We start from the raw sequence: 10,048 nt of genomic DNA, 5'->3' as shown, positions 1-10,048 counted from the left end.
AGCGCTGCCCGACCGGAGAGATCCTCTTTGGGTGTGCCCGTTCCGGACTACGGGAGAGATTTCGCGACCCTTTGCTATGATGAGTCTGGGGTAGCCTACGCGGGTGTCGAGATGGCTCCTCCCGTCTTCACATCGAGGGTACCATTTGACCCTTCCGATGCTTCTCAGACTACGAGAGAGACTTGTACTGACTACGTGGGGCTGTCCGGTTACCTCAGAGACCGCCTCAGCTTGCGCTGTGCCGACCACCTGGTATGTATCCTTGCCTTATTTTAGTGTAGTGGAATGCACGCATGTATGTATGATTTCTGTTCTTGCCTATGCTGCTTCTTTTTTTTTCACATCTGTTTTTCTTCTTTTTTTGTTCCCTTTTTTAGAGCGATCTTCACGCCCATGAGCGGAGATGGAGTGAGTCGGTGCGGGAGGCCGATGCCAGGGTTGGCCAGGTGTACCCAGAGCGGAACGACCACTGGTCGGAGGTGATGTGGATGGAGACTGAGGGTCGCCTTGATGTCGAGGAGAGAGCACGAGTCGCCGAGGAGAGACTCCGAGTTGCCGAGGAGGCCTTATCTGCAGTAGTTTTTTAGTAGGATTACCCCGATGTATATCTGATGTATAGGGAGCGGGGTGGATAGCATGTAGGCTTTTTATTGTGAAAAGTAAGGTAGGAAATGTATAACTCATGATTCATATTACCATGCATTCAGTAGATTATGATGATTCCAATCATTCTCCTTAAATATATTCATGCCTTTATTTATTTACAAACAACAGAAATACTTAGCCTCTTATACATTGTTTTTGTAATTGCTCAAGTTATAACTACTGTTACCAGGACCCGCCTTTCGGTTTTCGGATCCCGGCGATTTTTCTCCTCTCCTTTTACTATCCCGGAATTTTCAAATGAGTGCCCTTTCGGGTTTTCACCCACTGGGATGTCCCTTATTGTTTCATAGGCCGCCCTTTACGGGTTTTCAACCTATCGGGAATTTTTCTTTCTTTTTTTTTTTTTTTTTTTTACGAAAAGTATTTCTTAAGCCTATCCAGGTTGGTAGGTTCGGAGAATTTCATGTCGTCCATAGTAGTTAACTTCACCGCTCCTTTGCTTAGTATCTTCTTCACGAAGAATGGCCCTTCCCAGTTAGGCTTAAACTTGCCCCTAGGGTCGGTGTGCGTCACACGGATCTGTTTCAGCACCATGTCCCCCTCTTTGATAAGGCTGGCCTTGACCTTTTTGTTGAAGGCTCGGGCCATCCTTCTCTGATATAGCTGCACATGGTAAAGGGCTTCCATCCTTTTCTCGTCAACCAAAGCCAACTGCTCATATCGCTTCTTCACCCATTCCGTCTCGGGAATCTCTGCTTCCACTGCGATTCTCAACGATCGCTTTTCAACCTCAATCGGCAGGACTGCTTCTGCTCCGTACACTAAGGAGAACGGTGTTGCCCCAGTTGACGTCCTAACCGTCGTGCGATAAGCCCAAAAAGCGAGCGGAAGCTGTTCGTGCCAGTTCCAATGCGATTCTACTGTCTTTACGAGAATTCTTTTAAGGTTCTTATTAGCTGCTTCTACTGCCCCATTAGCTTGTGGTCGATAAGGAGAAGACCTGTGATGTTCAATGCCATATTCTCGGAAGAGACTTCTTACTTCCCCCTGAAACTGGACCCCGTTATCCGTAATTATGTGATGAGGTACTCCAAACCTGGTGATCAAGTGTTTCTCAATGAACTTCCTCATTTGCTTGGATCCCAATTTGCTAAACGACTCTGCCTCTACCCACTTGGTGAAGTAATCGATGGCGACTGCAATAAACTTGTGCCCATTCGAAGCATTAGGCCTTACCTCACCAATGATATCAATGCCCCAGGCCGCAAATGGCCAAATAGGTGCTAACACATGTAATTCCATGGCTGGAAGGTGACTACAATCTCCGTGGATTTGACAATCGTGGCATTTCTTTGCATATTCGTTACAATCTCTTTACATGGTGAGCCAATAGAAGCCTTGTCTGACAATTTTCTTGGCTAACACTGCTCCTCCCATATGGGCCCCGCAAATTCCCGAGTGTACTGATTCCATTGCTTCGCGGGCTTCTTCTGCATCCAAGCACCTCAGTTGTAACCCATCGGTGTGCCTTTTATAAAGCAAATCGTTGTGGATGACGAACTGCTGAGCTAACCTTCTAATCACAGCTTGATCTCTAAGTTCTGACTCTGCCGGGTATGTTCCACTCTTCATGAAGTTTACGATATCGAAATACCACGGCTTTTCATCTGCCCCTAATAGCATTATGTCTTCGTAGCATGGTTTGTGAGATCTCCTTAATACCAACGGCTTTGAGGCAAGGTTCCGAGGGTTGTCCCAAACTGACACCAATGTGGCCAACGCGTCTGCCGCCTGGTTCTGTGCTCGAGGGATATGATGAAAACGACATTCCTGGAATCTTTGTGCCAACCCATCTAGCTGGTCTAGGTATGGACGTAGCCTTTCTTCCCTCACTTCCCAGTTTCCTTGTGCCTGTTCGATGATCAGCTTCGAGTCGCCCCAAATTTCAACATATGATGCCCCCAGTGCTGCTAGTGATTCCAACCCATAGATGCACGCTTCATATTCGGCCATATTATTAGTGAGAGGGAAGGATAGCTTCTTTGCCATCGGGATCCTTTCTCCCTCTGGTGAGATAAGTAATACCCCTACTCCGGCTCCATTCGAATTAACTGCTCCATCAAAGAACATTTTCCATGGTATAACTTCTATTGCGTTCAAGTGCTCATCGGGGAAATCATAGTTTATCTCTTCTTCTTCTGCGCTCAGGGGTTGGTTGGCCAGAAATTCTGCTACGGCCCTCCCCTTGATAACCTTCTTCGTTACGTATTCAATATCAAACTCGGACAAAAGCAACAACCATCGGGCTAGCTTCCCTGTTAGAGACGGAGTTCGGTACAGATACTTCACGGGGTCCATCCGGGAAATAATGATCACTTTGTAAGATTGAAAATAGTGTCGTAGTTTCTTTGTTAGCCATACTACTGCTACGCACGTCTTTTCGATCATGTTATACTTAAGCTCGTACTCTAGGAACTTCTTACTCAGATAATATACCGCGTTCTCCACGCCCGTGTCCCCTTCCTGGGCCAGCATTGCCCCAATGGATCGCTCCTCGATTGCCACATAGAGGAGCAGCGGTTTTCCGAGTTTAGGCGGTCTCAGAATTGGCGGATTAGACAAGTAATCCCGGACCTTCTCTAAGGCCTGCTGACACTTATCATTCCAAATCGTGGGTTGATCTTTCCGTAGCAACTTAAAGATCGGCTCGCAGATTGCAGTGAGTCTTGCTATGAACCGGCTGATATACTGAACCTGCCCCAGAAACCCTCTCACTTCTTTCTCATTCTTTGGTGCCGGCATTTCTCGTATGGCCTTCACTTTGTCGGGATCTACCTCAATTCCCTTGTTTCCGATTATATAGCCTAAGATTTTCCCCGATGAAACGCCGAAGAAGCACTTCTTCGGGTTTAACCTTAGCTTGAATTCTGCAATTCGGGCCAAAAACTTCTCGAGTGCAGCAAAATGCCCCTCTCTCGTCTCTGATTTGACCATCATGTCATCCACATAAACTTCTACCTCCTTGTGTATCATATCATGGAACAGTGCTGTAGCCATTCGCTGGTAAGTTGCCCCGGCATTCTTCAAACCAAACGGCATCACCCTGTAGCAGTATGTTCCCCACTCAGTTGTGAACGAAGTTTTTGCTTTGTGTTTCTCGGCCATCTGAACTTGCATGTAGCCCATGAAACCGTCCACATTCATGTGTAAGACGCTCGATGCTACACTATCGATCAATACGTCAATATGAGGCAATGCGAACTCATCTTTCGGGCATGCTTTGTTAAGATCTCTATAATCGACGCACATTCTCACTTTGCCGTCCTTCTTCGCGATGGGCACTACATTTGCGACCCAAGGGGGATAGTCGATTACTTCGATGAACCCTGCTTCTAACTGCTTCTTCACTTCTTCTCTGATCTTATCTGCCCATTCCGGTCTCATGCGTCGGAGTTTCTGTTTCACGGGCTTAGCATCAGGGTATGTCGGAATACGGTGAGTTATGATTGATCGATCGATTCCTGGCATGTCTTCGTACGTCCAAGCAAACACTATTTCGTATTTTTTAATTATTCTCTCAAATTCTTTCCTCTCTTCAATAGTTAATTCTTGAGCAATTTGTATAAGTTTAGGATTTTCATCCGTGCCAAGATTGAAAGTTGACATTTCTATTGTATTGATTTCAAATGTGGGCATGTTATGTGAATGAGAATGCATGGAATGATCACGATCAACATCAAGCAAGTAAGCAAAATCAGAATTCATTTCATTGATAGTATTGGCGAGTACATCATCTGATTCAAATAAAGCAGTAATACAATTTTCCTCATCGAGGTCCTCGGGTTTCTCATGAGCTTTGGAGGTACTAGGCTCATTCACCGCTCCTGCAGTTGCTTCAATAGTGATGACTTGATCCTCGGCATTCAAGTCTAACATCATAATCTCCTCGACAAAGCAGCTCGCTTTTCCACTGCCCCAGTCAGTCACATCATTGAAGATCTTAAACCCCGGCAGAATCTTCCCTTCGGTGCTAGTCCACGACTCAGGGGTCCCTGAATAAACCTTTCCATGCCCTTCATTCACGAAATACTTCCTTAGGCCCACTTTTCCTTCACTACTTGCGTTGGACGGACCTCCCTGTTCATATCCTAAACCCCTCCGAGTTTTCTGACTCTTGAAGTCCGGAAATTCTGGCAGCCCTTGATGGTGTGCTCCCAAACCCATACCAGGGATGAAGCCTCCCTTCATCATTTTCACCACATCGGTGGTCATGCTAGACTCGTAGATCCCAGAAACTTGGAATCCGGAGAACAGTTGAGGCTCAATTCCCAATGCTGCCACCGAGCTCAATTTCTCTGCTCTGATCGTCACTATCTCCTCCCCGAAGGGAAACTTGATCATTTGATGGAGCGTGGAGAGCACACCTCCCAACTTGTGGAACCAAGGGCGTCCCAACAATACAGCAAAGGTTACCGGGATATCCAGCACCGTGAATTCAGTTTCTTCCTCATGCGGCCCCACTTTCAACTTGGCCTTAAAGACTCTTTCAATATGCCTACGGCTATCATCATAAGCCCTAATCACAGTTTCCGAGGCCGTCAAGTCTCCTCTTTCCACTCCCAATTTAGACAAGAGTTTCAACGGGCAGACATTAATAGCCGATCCATCATCGACCATCACACAGCTAGTATTCTTCCCGTTGATTTCCGCTCGGATGTACAAAGGCTTATTGTGAGCCTTCCCCTCTTTTGGGAGATCCTCGTCGGTAAACGTGATTTCAGTTTTCTTTCGAGCCATGATTGCCCCTACTAGTGCTGCCGGTTCGGTATCGGTAGAAATAACCAAATTCTGCAGCTCTTTCATCAGGTTTTCACGGTGGTATTTGGAATGGCATAAAACTTCCCACACTGTGGACTTAGCTTGTGTCTTCTTCAACTGCTCAAGAACTTGGTCATCGGGCTTAGGAGCCGACCCTTCCCCTATCTCAGTCTCAACCATAGGTGCCTTTCCCTCGGCCACTCGACCTGATCTTGTTATGACAGCAATTTCTGGCTCATCATCCGATTCATCCCAAATATTGATAGGAATACTCCGATTAGCATCTTCCTCGTCTGAGGAACTTTCCCAAATATCCACAATCATTAAATCCATAACGTGAGGAACGTTCGGATTCAAATAAAAAGGATCCGCTGATCCATACAAAGCCCAACCTATCAGATCATTGTAATCTCGGAGGGACACTCTGCTCATCCTTCTAGCTGCCAATGGAATAGCTCCTCTCTGTATGCACATAAGCTGCACCTCATCACTCATTGTTTCGTGAAACTGCTCATACCGGTGCCTCCACCTCCTAGCATAATCCACGAACGGTTCCTCGGGGAATTGCCTGATCCTATCCAAATCTTCCAAGGATCCCGTCCATGGAACATACCTCTCATATCTCGCCACAAAAGCACTCCTAAGCGGTATCCAATGACCCCTTTCCTCCTCTGATAGGCCTTGGTGCCACAACAAGGCTTCTCCCATTAGGGTTTCCGGAAAATGTTCGTGTAATTCACATTGCGGGAACCCGGCGTCATACATATGGTTGCGGAATAACCTCGCATGCTCAACAGGATCCTGGTGTCCACCATACCTAGGCATTGCCAACACTGCCTCGGGCGTTTCATAAGAGGGGGAGTCCGGGGTTTGATCCGCCAACATCCATACCGTATACACTTTGATAAACCTCTTCATCATTGCCGCCCAATCGGTCTTAACATACATCGGAAGTGACATATACCACATCAACGGCTCACCCATCAATGAATTACAGAACAAGCTGGTGATCTCTTCTTCCTTAAAACCCAAGGGCGCCATAGCCGACAAGTAGAAATGAAGGTGTTCCATCGGATCTTTATTGCCATTATACTTACTGACCCTCGATAGCGGATGCTTGATAGGTCCGATCTGCATCGCAAAGCGCTCTGCAGTCCTGTCCTCAGCTCTTCGATACTTTTCTAGAAATAGGTCTGACAATTGATCCCAATCATACTTGCAAGAGTCGGGTAATGAGTGAAACCACCCCAAAGGCTCGCCTATCAGTGAATGGTGGAACCACTGAGCAATCTCATCCACCCCGAAGGATTCAACAAACATATCGCGCATATATTCACGCAAGTGCATCTCGGGATTTCCCCCTCCACTAAACAGACCCAAATTAGGCACCATAGTTCGAGACGACCCTTCTCCGGTCTCTTCGGCACTATCTTCATCATACGGTGCTCCACCATCCAATCCCTCTCCCATCGGTTCATCCTCTTGTTCCTCGCTAAGGAAGGACACATATAGACCATTTTCTACATTGTTCCTTTCGTCGGAATCCAGCAACTCCTCTACGTTCTCCTCGAAGGATTCCATCACTACGCATTCTGTCAAACCAACTCCGATCATGCTCACCCTATGATTAGGCAATGGATTACGCCTAGTGGAAGGGTTCGCTGACGAAGGACCAGCTATCTTTTTCTCCTCGATTAAATCTTGGATTTCGTGTTTCAATCTCTCACAGTTCTCAATAGTGTGCCCATAATTGCTGTGGAACTCGCAATATCCCCTAGCTTGTATCTGCGGAGGAGGCGGTGTCTTGTTATAATGAGTAAGAGCTTTCAGCAGCCCCTTTTTCTGCAATCGTTCGAAAACTTTTGCGTAGGTCTGATCAAATTTGGCGAACTGCCTCTTTTCGATAGCATTAAGATCAAGCACTTTCACTGCTGCAGATTCCGCACTCGCACTTGGCCCTCCGGCACTATACCCAGACTTCGTCCATTTACTGTACGCCTTTTTTGGTTCTCCATCCCCCTCAACAGTTAAGGCACAACTATACATCTGATTGAAATCGGTAAAAGGCATATACCGCAGCTCATTCTTAATATACGGTAAGGTGTTACCGACTACCATTCGGATCTGATCCTGCTCAAGCGGCTTCTGCTTCATAACCGCAGCCTTGGCCCTATATCTTTTCACAAAATCGGAGAAGGATTCCCCAGTCTGCTGCTTAGTGCTCTCAAGCTCCTTCAAAGTGACCTCAAGCATGGTGTTGAAGCTATACTGAGCGATGAATGACTTCGCTAACTCTTTCTAATCCCTCTTCATCACCATCGGCAATGCATGAAACCATGTGAGGGCAGCCCCCTCAAGATAGGTGTTAAACAGCCCCAGGACTTGATCCTCAGTCAGGATCATGTGCTTCATTACAGCGACATACTGATTCATGTGGGCAGTGGGATCCCCAGTTCCATCGAACTTTTTCATGTCAGGGAGCCGGAATTTCAAAGGCAAAGCCGTTGCCGATAAACAATTCTTCAAGTTATAAAATTCCTGACTCCCGGAACTTCCCCCACGTAGATCCTGCACCTCCTGAGTGATGTGTTGCTTCCACTCCTCTTCCTTAGCTTTCTCTTTCTCAAGCTGCTTTTGGATATAATCCTGATAGTCATCCTCATTCCCAAAGCGAGGTCCATCGTTCACCTCATTCTTAGCGTGTTTACTGCCACTTTTGTCATCTCTCATGGCCAGCTTAGCTAACTGGGCCGCTATCACCGCTAACTGCTCATTAATGTTGTTCACAGAGTTTTCCAATCCGGCCACTTATTCGTCGGTCGCAGACATACTGGCTGAAGAATGAGTATACTCGGACGAAGATGATTCCGAAGCCACAACTGCCGATTCAGAACTGTCAATCTGTAACTGGTCAACCTGCCTAACTAGTCGACTGCTCTCTCGGTACCACAATCGCTTAATGATGACGTCTGCACGAACGGTATCCATTAGTATGTATGCATGATTTTATATGCATGATTCGTGGTGTGTGCGTTTATAAGATAAGAAGAACAAACGTTAGTCTAATCACACGTATCACAACATCTCTCTTCCACCCTTATTCCTCCACACACTCGTTGGTCCAGGTCTCTTTCCTAGGATTTTGGTTTTGGGCTCACATTGCGGTCCGAGGGACGCGTGATGCCGTCGATTATTGCGAAAAAGTAAATCATTCACCATACAACACAGTTCGTTTTTGACGCATCAGCGTTCAGTGACTAAGAAATCGACCAAGTTGGATTGTCCTTTCGGAATAACTCGTCTTTCGTCCTTTCGTGAGACACATTAGTTCGGGTTTTGACTCCCTTTGAGCGCATCTCAGTTTTTAGACGTGGTACGAGTTATTCTTTTAGTCCAATCGTTCGTTATTGTCAATGACTCGTTCCCTTTTGTTCGTGCGGGTTCGTGTCTCGATTTTTGGATTACAACGGGATCTTTTGGATCTATCGAGAGACGTAACCACGTGTTTATTTAGTGATGGAATCACTTTTGGATTTTATTTTAGGGAATGGACTCATCGCGTAACGCGTTTGTTCTTAGCGTCGAGGATCCGTTTGCTCATTTTAGCTACATGAAAAGACGGTGAGTCTTATTTTGAGCGCACGGTAATCTTTCGGCTAGCAACAGTTCGTTGTTCTTCCCAATCCATGGGATATATCATCTTAGTGTGGTTATAGAAAATCAACGTTTCGTTGAATCACATGCTTATTCGAAGCGAGGATATCACCGTTCTCTTTCCTTTAGGCACGAATTTAAGCAAACACGTACATCGGGCCATATTTCTTGCAGTTTTGGTAATGGTCGAAATGATCGAGTCGTTAGTCAAAACCCGCAGTCTCGTCCATATGGCGCAATTATATGGTTTGGCTTAATTCGGCTTCGTGATTTTAAACGGGGTATACACTCGTTCGAGGCACGTATTCAACGGCATTGGTTTATTTTCTTTAACTACTCTCGGTATTGACATATATCGTAGATTCGGAATGATTTTGGTCGTTTAGTTCATTTTTTTCTTTTCTTTTCTTAGTCACTTCTGCGGACACGTCCATTTCTCTTAAGAACGACACGGGGCATAACGTAAAAGCTCGTCTTTTATTCGAAAGGGACGGGCTACGTGCGCGAAACTTTTCACGTTATAACAGGGTCGTTCGAAACAGAAATGTTCTTCGTTTTCGTTTCGTTATGATCTCGTTTTATCCCAATTTATTTAAAGAATGTGAATAACGGCTACTGTTAATATAGTCTTTTGTATCGAAATGTAACTATCCTTAACACCAAACCGACGCATATTAATACGTGCTTACGTCGTAACGCATTTCCTGAACATGTGCCTTCGTCGGGACACAGAAAGGGACAAGGTGGGCCGCACATGTTCATTCATACGAGATGACTAAGTCGTCTTTAGTTTAAATCGTTTCGATGTTTTAGGGTAATTAGTATGTCGACTCAAAAAGTATATATTAACGCATCATTTCATTTTCTTTACATACTTTAGGATTTAGACACGTATCATGGCGATTTGAAAACACGAACTGATTCATTTATCATGCCAAAAATAGTAACGGGTAATCCTATGGCAACTTCT

Source organism: Euphorbia lathyris, chromosome 10, assembly GCF_963576675.1.
Source record: "Euphorbia lathyris chromosome 10, ddEupLath1.1, whole genome shotgun sequence".
Taxonomy (NCBI): Eukaryota; Viridiplantae; Streptophyta; class Magnoliopsida; order Malpighiales; family Euphorbiaceae; genus Euphorbia; species Euphorbia lathyris.
Note: the sequence above shows the minus strand (reverse complement) of the source record.